Source organism: Dermacentor albipictus, chromosome 4, assembly GCF_038994185.2.
Source record: "Dermacentor albipictus isolate Rhodes 1998 colony chromosome 4, USDA_Dalb.pri_finalv2, whole genome shotgun sequence".
NCBI lineage: Eukaryota > Metazoa > Arthropoda > Arachnida > Ixodida > Ixodidae > Dermacentor > Dermacentor albipictus.
This window is the reverse complement of record NC_091824.1, coordinates 130,536,886-130,551,129: the sequence shown is the minus strand read 5'-3', so window position 1 is coordinate 130,551,129 and position 14,244 is coordinate 130,536,886. Positions and strand designations below refer to the sequence as shown.

At 45.8% G+C, this 14,244-nt stretch overlaps 1 protein-coding gene across 2 annotated transcripts in view; it reads left to right on the top strand.

Annotated features, from left to right (window-relative positions):
* The window catches only part of LOC135898431 (cell adhesion molecule 3-like), a 449,844-nt gene that overhangs the window by 194,713 nt on the left and 240,887 nt on the right, over positions 1 to 14,244 (top strand). The window lies entirely within an intron of this gene.

The window sequence follows — 14,244 nt, the reverse complement described above, 5'->3', positions numbered from 1 at the left end:
GGCTTTTCACAGGGAACCAAAGCAGTCAAGAGAATGGAAAACGAAAATTACTGCACGCAAAAAAAAAACTCACAAGGACGCAGCACACTGTGGAGACTGAAACAATGAACGCGATAACATAACGGTGCAGGCAGCTGGTGCCTTCTATACGCGTGCATGTGGCCGTAAGCCATTGTATGTAAACCTGTGTATATTTCTGTCACACACACACACACACACGCACACGCACACGCACACACACACACACACACGCAAGCACGCACACACACACACACACACACACACACACACACACACACACACACACACACACACACACACACACACACACATGCACTATTCTGTTCACGCTAAAATGCATCATCGCTAGGCCACAAACATCTTAAAGAGCCACTGAAGCAACAAGATCGAGAACTGAGCCAGTTGGTTCATAATTAAAGTGAAAACCAAGGAAAAACAGAACATACACAAGTGGAAGATACATCGCAGGGGCACGCGATGTCCTACTTTCGTACAAAAACCATGTGTATGTGAGGTTAAGAGAAACTTCTATCGCTCTTCACAATAAATTGTAGTGCTCAGTCGGCGGCGAGTGGATTAGAATTGCGCATCGTCGCCGTTTTGTGGAATTTACGACCACCGGAGTCGGAGAGTGGGAGATAGCGTGCGTCCGAAGAGCGACTCTTGGAATTCTAGGAGTAATTGAAGTTCCCGTCCGAAAATAGACGCAGCGTATGGGCGCCGGACTGTCGGAGAGCGCTTGGGTTGAAATGGGGACTGTTTGACATAGAAATCATCTCGTGTGGAAGAAAGAAAGGAATGGTCTGGAAAAACGGCCGTGAGCTTCTATAATAAAGATTGTTGCCCAGATATTGTGCTTAAAAACTAAATAAGTAGATCCCGCGTCTTCGGGAGAATCAAGCGTCTCTCTGCATAGCTGGGAAGGACGGCTACTGCCGGGAAAGTTTGGATGTCTGAATGAGCGCATCAACTATTTTTGGGGCATCTTCAACGCTTAAGTTTGAGATCTTTTTCTTCATCACATTGAGGTGCGTAGTTTGCTTAACTAAGCATTGTATTCGAGCTTATATCCAGGACCGGGTGGAAATTGAAGCATTTTGTGTGGCTCTAGGGCAGCTACCGGATGCTTTGACATTGTAATATGCCGCCGGGTGGTCTATGGATCTCGGTAAATGCAGTACATATGCACTCTTCAGGTTACATCACCTACTTTTCCAATGGATGCATCTTGCTTCCAAATTCTATGCTACTGAGAAAAATGGTGCTGATGGAGTCGCTCGATCTGTTGCAGGCAAAACGAGTCGTTTCGCCAGATCTGTCGAAACATCGCCGCTATCCTGATGGGAATACGACCTGTGTCCTCGGTAGCGAAATGTCAGTCATTCAGTCACCATGGCAGGTTAACGGTTTGCGGGCCAAAAGATATCGACGTGTTTCAGTAACAAGAGCTGCAAGACGATGATGGTATTTCAGCAACGCAGTCTGTGTTCATCCTTTACTGCATGCCCGTATCTCTTCGTTTATTCAATGCATGTGCGTGGGCAAGGTAGTTGCCACACTAACAAGCCCAAGTACCGAGTCCCCTGTGACCTTTGGCGGCCACGTCTAACTTTCCTATGCTATATTGCTCCTCAGTATTTGAGACACAGAAACCAAACAAATCGCCAACCTCGCTAGCACCACTGATTTCGAACTGTACGCGTACCCACGACTTCAATGTGTGGTAAAGCGCCCAAACTTCCTTTCTCTCCATTTCTCAGTGTGTCGGTATCCATGGCGACCATCGAAAGCGCGAGCTTCAGCAAAGCTAAACTTGTTCAAGCTATGAAATGAGATTTCTTCTAGTGCCATGAGGCTCCTTCTCCGAGTCCTAAACAATATATGATTCAGAGACTTAGAGGTGAGTGGCTGCTGGGCGGAACTGCGTATGCAGCAAGTACTGACCAAACAGAAAAACAGAATTACATTTCAGGATTTTATGAGTCAAAACGGCGACATCATTATGAGGCACGCCTTTAGTGGGGGACTCCTGAATATTTTCGATCCCCTGGAGTTGTGTAGCGCACACAGAAATCTAAGTGCAAGAGCGGTTTTGCATTTTGCACCTAACGAAAGGCGGCCGTCGCGGCGGGGATCGAACTCGCCACCTCGAGCTTAGCAGCGTAACGCCATAGCCAATAAAATACCGTGGCAAGTAACAAAAAAAAGCGATGTTACTGTCAGGTGACGCAGCAGCGATCCACCCTCTTTACCCACATGTTTACCCTTACCTAAAGCCAATGCGAAACGAGTAGGATTTCGTGAGGGCCACCCCTAGCCATAAGAGATGAAGCAGGGCTTTAGGTAAGGGCCGACAACGCTCTCTGCAATGCCTGTCTTTGCGAGGAGACGCTGGAACACATTCTGTGCGACTGTCCTGAATATAATGTTCAGAGACAGTCCATGGCGTCTGTTCTAGCGCACGTGGACAATAGACCATTGTCAATTGCAACCATTTTCACATATCGCCGACAGAAAACATCGCAGCTGAAGGCGACGAAGGGACTACTTCGGTTTATGAAGGATACGGGCTTGGACAAGCGGCTGTGATAGTGATATCGCGTACTGCGCAAGAGTGACGGACTGTATGTAACTGACGATGTGTTCGCTGTGTTATGTGCTCTCTCTCTCTCTCTCTGTCCTCCCATCTTTCATCTCCCCCATCCCGCTCCCATGTGTAGGGTAGCAAACCAGTTAAGCTAAACTGGTTAACCTCCCTCCCTTCCTTCTCCACTTTTTCCTTCCTTCCTCCTTACCTAAAGCCGATGACTACTAGCCGAGTTTTGTGACCAGTGGGCGAACGGTCTGGAAAGCCTTCTGCAGCCGCAAGAGCCTTCTACAGCTGCTGCAAAGACAAATTGGTGCGGGAAAAAAAAAACGTGTCCGTGGGCTGAAAGGGGAGACGGGCGAAGAGCGAGTCAGGAAGAAAGTTTCGGGGTAGAAGTGCTTGCAGAGTGCCTGCCTGCTGTGTTGATAACGGAACTGGGTCGAAGGAATGTCGCAGCAGCAAAAGCTACGGCCGGGCTTCTGGGCAGGGAACCCATCGTACCCAGGCGTTGCAGGCAAGGCCGAGTGCATGCTTCGAAACCGCGGTGTGAAAGCACGTTTAATAGCCTTTTCCATTCTCTCCTTCCGCTTCGTTCCCGACAGAAAGCGCGTGGACCCCGTTTTCACAAAGGCCGACACCGCTCGTCTCCACCTCGCCGCTCTCAAAATTCATCTTCATATCTCTCGCTAACCGCTTTTTAAAAGCGGGAACCTAGTTTAATCTTGGTCCTCGGCGCTCTACGAGAAATTTACGGCTCTGCAAGGCAATAAAGGCGCCGCCACAGCTACGCGCACGTCCGCATGCGACGTGAGTGCAGTTTTCGATATATGTGATAATAAACGTGGGGTAAAAAATTCGGCTGTGTCCCACTGCTTTTCGGACCAGCCTCGCTGCGCTCCTTAACGTACCGAGAGGTTATCGCAGAGTGCCCGCTTGCGGACAAGCCATGCAGCCGAGTTTTAGAATCCCTCTTCTCATGTCGCGCGCTTTGAAGGTGGCGCTTCGTCCCCGGCCTTTTGAGCCCTCCGTACGAGTATTCTCGTACTTTATTCGGCCATAACGGGAGCTTGTCGTCACGATACTAAAGGGTATTTACGAGCGCGTGAAACTTCGTTAAACGCTAGAATTTTGAGGAAAGAATTCATACTGGTGAACACCAACATGTAGAAAGTCGTTGGCGAGACCTAGTATGTAGTAAATACCAGCATGGCTTTCTGCGCCTTTGGAGCAGTCGTCATTGCATAGTAAACGTGAATGATGGAAAATTTATTAAAATAAAATAAAAAAATATGTAGATCCAGGGCATACAGTATAGTGATCTTAGTGATTTTGCTGTTAAATTTAATGAGTGACCTATTCACAGGCTTAGGGAGAATTTTCGCTCCTTAGTCCCGGGTGACTCTTCTTAGCAACGTGTGAGAAAAACTGGTGCTATTTTCACGCCTTCGAGGTTAAGAAAGTTGTTTGGAAAATGAGTTTATAGAATGCGCTAACTTATTTAAGAGTTTCAGAAAGGAAGCCGGAATTGTCTGTACGGCGCGTAGGCTCTACGACCTTAATAATTAACGCTGCCTTAGTCTGCACTCGCGGAGATCGTACGGTATGATTAATTGCGCCTAAGCAAACAGGCTTCACACGTGCACAAAACCGTCGTTATTTTTTTATTTTTCTTTTGTTTGTAATACCTCCAAAATGGGTCTTAACGCTGTGCGTGCCGTAGTTTAACTAAGTACATTCGATTAGTGGACGTTCACGAGCGTAACCATAAATTAAATTACCAATACCTACCGCAATACATAATAAGCTGATGTTTCGAACGCAGGAGATTAATAATAAGGCATCGTAAGTGCAGAAACGCGCGCTTATCGGAGCGGTTCAGTTTGTTCGCACAGGTATGAACGTACTGCCGGTGTTTCTCGCAGCTTTCGTACAAATATGCAGGGTGTTTCAGCGAACACTTTCGAAAATTCTTAGAGGTTGCCTGTGGCAGATAGCCCAATTCTAGTTCATGAGGTGGCCTATACTCAAAGCGGCGGACACTACTTGCACAAGACCTTGAAATGCATAATCGACTAATTAACCAAAATATCACTAATTAAGTTTTTAGCTTATTGCCTTATGGCCCATATTGCAAGTTACTCATTCTAGCCGCGGAGTTCGCAAGCCGGGTTCACTTGAAATGAATTGTCAGGATGACACCAGTTTCGAGATATAATTTCCCGAACTGAGCGGAGAAATGAATTGGCGTTCCAGTTACTTTCTTAACAAAACATCGTTTCATTGTGCTATTTGCCATAGGCAGCGTTTAAAATTTTTAAGTGTTCGCTGAAACATCCGGTATACAGAAGGTAGCTTTCAGGTGAATCAAGGGGCGGTAACGTGGTATTTGACTTGTACAAAGGGCACGTAACTGTCATTCCGTGTAAGCAACATGACCAAGATTATCCCACATAGTTTAAGGCCCGTATTCACAAACGGAACTTACCCTTAACTTATGACTTAAGTAGCCGGTCGATGCTTAACGCCTTTCATAGACAAATCTTGTACTTAAAGTAAACTTTAATCGACACTTGAGTGCCGGAAAGTAAAGTACGGTCATTGGCAACCTTAAGTGGGACTTTCGCTACTCTCGCCAGCGAGCAAAAAGGCCGCCTACTACGGCAGCCTCGACGACTTTGCTGATTTCGCCGGACGTGTGCGCAATATTACGAAGGATGAGGCATACCGCTACGTGTCGCCATTACGGCCACGGCTTAAGGATCGACAGAATCCCATGGAAGCATACAACGATGCGGGATTCTCGTGGCGGTACCATTTTCCAAGCAAGCGGTGCTACAGCTTTTGGAAATGCTGCCACTGGTCCGCAAAGACAATGAACGCGGTCACCGCGTACCACCGCTGTTGCAGCTTCTAATCGCGCTGCGATTCTACGGCGCCGGAACATTTGAGGTTGTCACCGGGAACCGCGTTAACGTTTCGCAAGCAACTGTGTCTCGAATCATAGCACGAATGTCAAGAATGATTGCCGAGACTTTGTTCCCGCAGCTCGTGAAGTTGCGAAATGGTAATGATTTGGCATCAGTAATGGAGAAGTTCTACGCCATCGCACGGTTTCCTGGTGTGAGTGGGTGCATTGACCGCACTCATGGACCCATCAGTAGTCCGGGAGGAGATGACGCGGAGGTTTTTCACTGTCGAAAGGCTGCAATGGCGCGAAACGAACTGAAGGAGCACGGCGCGTTCTTCCTCAGAAAAGATTGCTTTCCGTTTTTCCATCGTCCGCGCGCGGGTTGAAAACACGCAACGCACACACGCTCTCTGCGCAAGAACACCGCAAGTTTTCAGCAGCAAAAAAAAAAAATAAGTAGGGACGGCGACACGCAGAACCGCAGTGACTGCGAGAGCCAACGTGAACTTGTGGCCAGACGAGTTTGAGTAAAGCGCTAAAACAAAACCGTTCTCTGTATTTTGATCAGAAGAATGCGCGAGCAAGCACTGCAACAGTTATATCCACATTACTCGGCTGCGAAAATTATTTTTTTGCGATTGAACCTATCCTACACGTCAAATATTTACGTATCCTTGACACCAGACGACATACTTTACTCGAAAAGTGTTACTTTCGAAAGTGATACCTAAGTGTCGTTTCTGAAGAACTCGCCTAAAACTTTCCTAACACTTGTATTTTTCCCGCACTTATTGACGCCCAACTTAAGTTCTGTTTCTGAATACGGGCCTAATTCTCAGTTCCATTCGCAGCAGCAGAAGTTACAAAATTTACTGGTATAATGTCGACCAAGCGTGTCCTTGTGCTAGAAAAATCAGGTGACCCGTGTTCCTTTGAACGGTGCTGGATTTGTAATTCTAACTCGTGAAGATAGGCGCAGGATTTCAGCTGCCATCATTCATTACTCTTTAAATACATTATTAAAGGAGAAGCCCTCTACGACCTGGTCGTAAATTTGCTGTTTTTTATTCACCTTCGCGGACGTTAGACAATCGTGAAAAGTTTCAGTATATGCATTACGTCATTTTAGCCTTTATTACCGCACCTCAAGAGCAGCTGCTATTACTCAAAATTCACTCGACTATTTTACCGACACATTTAGCGACTTTGGAGCAAAATTGACAAAAATTTAGTGACTTCTTTGCCTCAGGTAGGCGGCAGGCCCAAAAAAAGTTGGCAACACTGAGCGCACATGCAAGGACTTCAAGTGAAGCGGGGAATGAGAACAAGGTGGTACCAAAGCGCTCGAATTTTATTGGTCATAGCCATATGAAGCCAGCGGATAACGAAGCGAAGCAAAGCATAGCAAAAAAGTATTTGAAGATTTATTTCAAGCGTTGAAATGATAAGCTAAAGCGAAATGAAAGCTGTGAACTTACTACTATAAAATTATATTTGATGTGTACAACAGTGCTTATTTTCATCCTGTGGAATATGTAATGTAATGTAATGAATATGTAATGGAATAGGTAATGTTTATATTTGTGCCCTAAGAGTTTACAAGCTATGCCGCAATGCAAACACCAAATCAAGCAGATGTAGAGTGGGATACGTTGGCACGTAAAGGTCACGGAGACCAAGACGACGTACGACGTTTGTCGTTGGCCGGCTGGTAATGACAGGACTATGCGTTGTGAAGTGCCACACCTATGCAAATACGTTTAGGGGTTCTATATATATTGTGTCACAGTGACACATGTCGATTCTGGAGAGAGGGAGCGAAATTGTATTTCTTGACGACTCTTAGTTCGAGTCGTCAGTGTCGGAGCATCGGTGCTGAGTCCAGCTGCCTGGGCCCATTGACGGAATTATGCGGTCCACCGGCCATGGGCATAATGTAGGGCGTAGCTCGTGCGGTGAAGCAGTCCAGCTCTCCCAGATGTATGAAAGGGAGGGTGGGAAGCTTGAACAAATTAAAAAAGGTTGAGACGAGAGTGCTCCGGAACATTTGTAATAAGGATAGTGCTAGTGCACTGGGGCACTTGCCCCACACTTGACACGTTAGTTTGCCAAGTCGGTGCTCAATGTTGTCTATTTTCAGTGCTACTATTACACAAAGAAGAAAGGAGGCCACACGACACGAGTTCTGTGTATTGTGCGGTCTCCCTTTGTCTTCATGTTTTATCACGATAGCAATTATATGGATACTCACGGCATATTTTTTTTAGCCATGGTATTCCGTTTAAATGCCAAAAGCGATAAAATCGTCGCACGCCGTGTGCTGTATGTGCCAGTGAAAGCGTGCAAGGGTGAGCCAGCGATGGTGGCTAAATATCGAGTGCGCAAGGGAGGAAAGCGGGGAGGAAGCACGACGTCTTCCGTAACGCGCAGGGCACCGGGGGAAGGGGCGAAGGGTGCGGGGGGAGGGGGGCGTTCTATTTTGGTGGCGGCTCCGTATTGCGCGGCCACGCTGACCCTGTCTTGAAAGCGGTCTGCGATGGGTACAGGGTGAACACGTTGAAGCGAGAGGCAGCATGAACGCCAGTTCGCTCGTTGCTGCTGCCGTACTTCCTCACTCCAGCGTTTTGACAGCGAGTGTGTGCGGTCATCGAGTGATATTTGCTCATGTTTGCTTTTGCGCGCGTGACACCATACTTGTAAACATTCGCTTACTAATTAAATCAACAAGTTCATACGGCCGATAAAACTGCTACCCCTACTTTCTATAGATGACTACTAATTTGCTATCGCAATCGATGATTCTTTTCAGCGAAACTGCGACCTTTTTCTTTCACTGCAAAGTTAAACATGAACGCATACCAGTTGACACAGTTTACCCTATTTCTAAGTTCAATCTGGTGTTTAATAGCATCATTGGATAGTTTATCTGCTTGTCACTGGAAGATCAGTACAGCAGGTATGTAGCATATGTTTGTGATGTAAATGTGCGGTCGCCCGGATGCTGACCGTAGGTCTGGTCGGCAAAGAAAAATTCGCTTTAACAGAAGGATAGAAGAAGCGACATAGCCTCGTATCCACTGCACTGAAAGCGCTCTCTAGCAGCACAGTGACTGCAATGGTGTAGTCTCATACTTTAATTTGCACATCAGGCCTGTTTGTACAGGGGACATAAGACATTTCTTTTTCGAAAGTCAAGTTAGAGAGACGCGACATTTTCCTTGAGCGAAGAACCAACTTGATATAGATGGCCGAATGAAATAAATCAGTGAGCGTAAACAGCAGGGTGCTTTAGTTAAGGATGAGAGAGAGAAATTTTAAAAAAAAATGCGGAATAGCTCATCTCTGCTTCTGATAGCCACCATTTGGCCCAATACACTGGCACACACTGAAGGTTCCCTCAAACGTGTAGTAATCGGAATGAACATAAACCATTCGATACCAAAAAGCAAACTACGAATGATAGATGAATAAGAGCTTATCTAGATACATGAGGGGGCACTAAAAGCTTCTCGATGAAAATGGTATAGCACCACCATTTATTCAACTCACAGCTCTCATGCATCGTAATATGTTCTGGGTAACTTGGAGTGAACCGACTCATTAAACACGCCTTATCGCGTTTTCTTTATGTGTAACTGTTCATAACTCGACAAACAACTACAGTCGACCAGATATCCAAACGAACAAAATTTAATGATTGCCTCATGAAGGCAGAGATAGCTTGTCTTAGTGAGGGCGACGAATGCTCAACTCTCTAGCCTAATTAAGTGTGAGAATTAAGTTTGGCAAACTGATTCTGGTGCCTATGGGAGCATCTCCTGTAGAGTAAACATTGGAAAAAAACTTAAAATTTAATGTCATTATTTATTTTGAAGGATGCGCAGGATCACGATGGCATTAAGCAGAGACAAACAAGGGCGCAGCGCCCTCAAGTCATTTCTTATACTTTTCCGCACCTTTTCCAAATGAATATTTTCTTACTTTCTCGGCTTGCGGTCGTTTCAAAGTAAATATTACTTCTTAAGTTATCATTTGCCCGCTGAGTGTAGCTGAAGGAAGTAAAATAACTTTCTAGATTGTTTGTTTCTCTGAGGTAGACCCCCTAAGTTCCATGAACAAAGCGGGTAATAATATAAACGCAATGTTTGCACGATGGGACGCCAGTAGTTCATTAAAGTTCTTTAAAACCAACGTCTAATGAATCAACCTGTCTCGTACGGCGGTCTCGTTCTTCGCGTAAACTAAACCATATATTCTTAAATTTTATGAGCAGTGTTTCCATGTCATGAAAGATTACCGATAAAATTGCGGCTCTGTGGTCGCTTCAGGCTAAATGGACTATGCAGACCGGTCCAAAGTACTACAGATTTCTGTGGACATCCACGTGCTCTTCAATGTACGCCGCTTCAAGGCAGTGCTAAAAACAAAGCACTACTCCTGCAGCTCAGAGGAAGTGCGCAACAGGAGGTGGCAGTAAAACAAAGAAAACTGTGCATATAACTGGCTACTAACGCATTTATTCATGCAACTTATTTGCCTGCGTAAGGCACGTAAGTAGAATGTACGTAAGCGTAGTAAGTAAGTAAGCGGTAAGTAGGGCCTTGACAAGGGATTGTACATTCAGTCAGATTTTTATATTTTGGCGTGTCAAGGTGACACGCCAAACACCCGTGCGGGTGTTGTCGCCAGCCAGCGACAACACCCGCACGTGACGTCACTGCACTAACCCTTTAAAACTAACACGCCGAGGATGACGAGGCCGCCTTTGACGAAGATAGGTCCTCCTATCGAAACGTTGGCCAGCCTGTCTGACGTACTTCATCCCTGTTCACAAACTTTATATCACAGGTGATAACAGAGTAATGCGAATCATGGCAAAACGACCTAAAACACACAGGACCAGTTTAGTAAGAAGACACACAAGGTCTGAGGCGCGATAAGCTTCAATGCCTTGACATGAGGAGTGTCAAAGTGGGGTGCCAAGGCCAGGGCGGCCGCGCCCGCCCGCCCGCCCTGGCCGCTGTATCTGGAAAGCCATCTGCGACGGCGACACAGTCCTCCACACGCTGTGTTTCCGAGGCTTTCAGTTCGCGTTCATGCGAGACGCAGCACAAAGGTCAATTCGCTCACTGCCGCTGCCACTCTTGCTCATTCCAGTGTTTTGGCAGCGTGTTTCCGCTGTCATTTAGTGAGATGTGTTCATGTTTGCTTGTGCTTGCGTGACACCTCGCTTGTTAATATATAGAAGTATGCCTATATATAGAAGCATGCCTATATTTAGAAGTATGCCTATGTTAACAACATTATGCGGCTGATCAAACTATTATCCTCACTTCGTATAGCTAGCTGTCCACTAATTTGCTGTCGCAATGGATGCTTCGCCTTTCGGGCGAAACTGCGACTTTTTGGTTCAACATCATTGCATCACTTGGGCATGAGCTATCGTTAATAGTTTCGCTACATTATTCAATTACCGCTGATGGGTGTTGCAGTACTTTGCAATAAATAATAAACAAATATGCCTAATGAAAAATGTACATAACTCAACGACTATGTCCTATTTCTGAATCAGTACACTTAAAAAAATACCGCACCTGCTAGTGACAAAACGCTCGAGGTAACAGTAACGAGGGCCCACTTATGTCATTCATAGAGAGTTCCAGGCACTTGAGCCTATTATCGAAATAATCAGTTTGGATTGATGTTTATGAAGTAGTTCTCTAATAAATTATCATCGAGTGCAAGCCCTGCTGTGGAATAATTTTTCTCGCATGGAGATATTTATACATATATATAAAGCGCAATGAGCTAAGACAGAAATGTGCTCCGTTAACGACCTTACTTTGCGAAAAAGAGAAGACACACAGAAATGGAACAAGCAGCGGCAAAATTAAAAAAAAACATCCTTTTGCCGAAGTATGCGTCATATTTATATATATCACATAACTTGCAAAGCCCATTAGATCATCGCTCAGAATAGTAAAGTTATTTAAAATGAAATTGGTTTAGCTTCCTAATTCTGGCAGAGCTGGTTATGTGGGTTCTGGAATAATTTTGACTGCTTAGGGTTTCTTAATGTGCAATCACAACTGGGTACATGAGTGTTCTTGCTTACCGCCCCTATTGGAATGTGGCCCACTAAAGCTCAAGTAATTGTACTACAGGTTACCACGAGAGCGTATTGAATCACTGCATTTATAACTGTGATGAAATATACTTAGCAGTGTGACTGCCCCCAGTATCTGAAATACTATTCGTGACTAATAAATGCAAAGAAACAAGAAAGCATATCTTTTCAATTACTTGGTAATTTCATGTTTCATTTTCATCAGGGGGAAGACGTTTCATGAAATGGTGGTATAAGTTGTGGGGCACGTCCTTCTTTTCCTGTTTCTGCTAGGTCAACAATTTTACTCCCTCTGAGTTTCTTGTCGCACTGTAGGGAGAAAGGTACTGCCACACGTCATCCTCTTTCTTTCAGCTATCTCATATCTAATACTCCTGTATGGCTTGTTGCTTTGCGTTGCATGTATGTCATTCCGCGTAAGGTGGTCTTTTGCAGGAGGTGCATTCTATAGAGCTGGGATTCACATCAACTCTCTGTCAAGGCACGAAACTGAACCCGCGTCACCAATGGAAATCATTTTATCCACTCATCCTTCTATAGTTTTGTAAAATAGGAAAACCACGATGGATCTTGATAATCTTGGCTAGGCGTCCAGCTCCTGCCCACGCTCGCCCACAACCTCAAATATAACAGTCTTACACTTTTAATTCATTCCTAATACATTTTTTTTCCTTCCCCATAGAAAGTGTATTGTACATTGCTTACACTTTCATGCGCTTTTTACAGTGTGTGTACGAAAAGGTTTCAAACTTTTTTGCGAATTTAGAATTGCGTTCTCCGCACGGATAATGCGGACAACAGATGCGCGAGAATGTATGCGGGCTTATTTTCAGTTGGATCACGTCTCGTCCACAGGACCGTTTTCATTCACCTTTACTTGAGTATTTCCCAACTCAAAGCACGCGTGATACGTTTGAAATTCAGTTGCTCAGAGCTACCCATAAAATATTCACAACAATCCGCGTGCCACGTAAGGGCTTGGGACACGCGTACTGCGTCTGATTGGATTTGTATTTATTAACTTTCTTTAATTTTTTTTTCTTCCCACGAGCCTGCAACGTTCTTTTTTTTCTGAGCGCTAGTAGCGCTGGGATGAAGAATTCCACCAGTAGCCTGATTTATTTCTCAAAATTCAATAATGCACATGCCTCTCGACTGAGTTATCCCTGTTTTACGGAGAAGCTCGCTTCCGTGGTGAGGCTGACGAACGTGAGACGCTTACGAGTCACGTATGTTGTAGTACACAGTAGGAGGACGGTCTTCACAATTCAAATAAACAGCGCCTATCAAAGAGCCCTCGAGCGTTTTTCTTAGATTCTTTGATTACCGTTCATTTATTAAACGCTACAAGCCAACCATACACGCATTATGCAGATTGCACGCATTCCTGATCCGATCAGCATTGTTCATATGAGAATTTATTGATCAGTTCTCTGGGAGCAGCGAAATCTTGTTCTTGGCTTACCGGTGTTTAATCCCGCACAGTTCCTGTTATTTCGATAACGATTATACGGACAGTCAACGCGCATGCGTGCCGTCGCCATTGACGCCACCACCGGGGTGCTGTCCTGGTATTAACGGTGTATGTGCGGCGTTTGCCTGCATAGTTAGTAGGCCTCTAGTGTGCGTCTGGTGGCAGAATCATCATCATCATCAGCCTGGTTACGCCCACTGCAGGGCAAAGGCCTCTCTCATATTTCTCCAACAACCCCGGTCATGTACTAATTGTGGCCATGCCGTCCCTGCAAACTTATTAATCTCATCCGCCCACCTAACTTTCTGCCATCCCCTGCTACGCTTCCCTTCCCTTGGAATCCAGTCCGTAACCCTTAATGACCATCGGTTATCTTCCCTCCTCATTACATGTCCTGCCCATGCCCATTTCTTTTTCTTGATTTCAACTAAGATGTCATTAACTCGCGTTTGTTCCCTTACCCAATCTGCTCTTTTCTTATCCCTTAACGTTACACCTATCATTCTTCTTTCCATAGCTCGTTGCGTCGCCCTCAATTTGGCAGAAAGTACCGCAGTAAACGCATCACCACGCTCTGCCCGATCGGCTCTGCAGGGGCCACGGCAGCGTTCTCCACCCCACCCCACAGTCGAGGTGGGCTGGTGGCTCACAGTTTTGCGTGCGCAGTGTTCTCACCCCTCAGTTTGCGTTGAAGCGTCACTTCGCTCCCTGCTGCTGCCGCGACTCCTGACGGCAGTGTTTTGACGGTGAGCGTCCGCGGTCATCGAGTGTCAAGTGTTCATGCGTGCCGGTGCTGACACCAAGATAGATAATTTAGGTAGTAAGCGAACGTTTACGAGGGGGTGTTCTACTCCGGCGGCTGCTGCGTATGGCACGCCCGCGCGAGCCCTGCCTTTAAGGCGATCGGCGATGTGGACAGTGTAGGCGTCTAGGCGCCCCGAGGGCCGATAGCGTTGTGTGCGCTATACCACCCATACGCTTGTGCGTCACCCGCGTTCACGAAGTGCAACGTCACTGCAATTTTATTTTCATACAGACCAGTTTTCAGACCATTAAGTGCACATTAGGAACACACTGAATAGAAAGGTGTTATTGCCATGGAATTGAATTCTGGAGTCTTATGTGGC